Source organism: Pterocles gutturalis, unplaced genomic scaffold (genome assembly GCF_000699245.1).
Source record: "Pterocles gutturalis isolate BGI_N339 unplaced genomic scaffold, ASM69924v1 scaffold26175, whole genome shotgun sequence".
Taxonomy (NCBI): domain Eukaryota; kingdom Metazoa; phylum Chordata; class Aves; order Pterocliformes; family Pteroclidae; genus Pterocles; species Pterocles gutturalis.
Window position 1 is genome coordinate 1 of NW_010141678.1, and position 256 is coordinate 256.

A 256-nucleotide genomic window follows, 5' to 3' on the forward strand; every position below is an offset into this window, starting at 1 on the left:
ATCCCCTGTCCCTGCTGCCCCATCCCCTGCTCCCGCTGCACGACCATGGGCCAGGCTGCTGTCATCCCTTCCTCCAGCTCTTGCTGCCTCCCAGAGATAGGTGGCTACACAGGAGCAAGGGCAAATGGTTCACCTGGAGTTACGCAGAGGGTGAGGTGCTTTACAAGGCTTAAATACACATTTCCAAAGTCATTGTGCGTGTCCCTCTGAGAATAATTGGTTTTGCCTGCCTGTCATTCCAGCCTGGGGCCTGCTG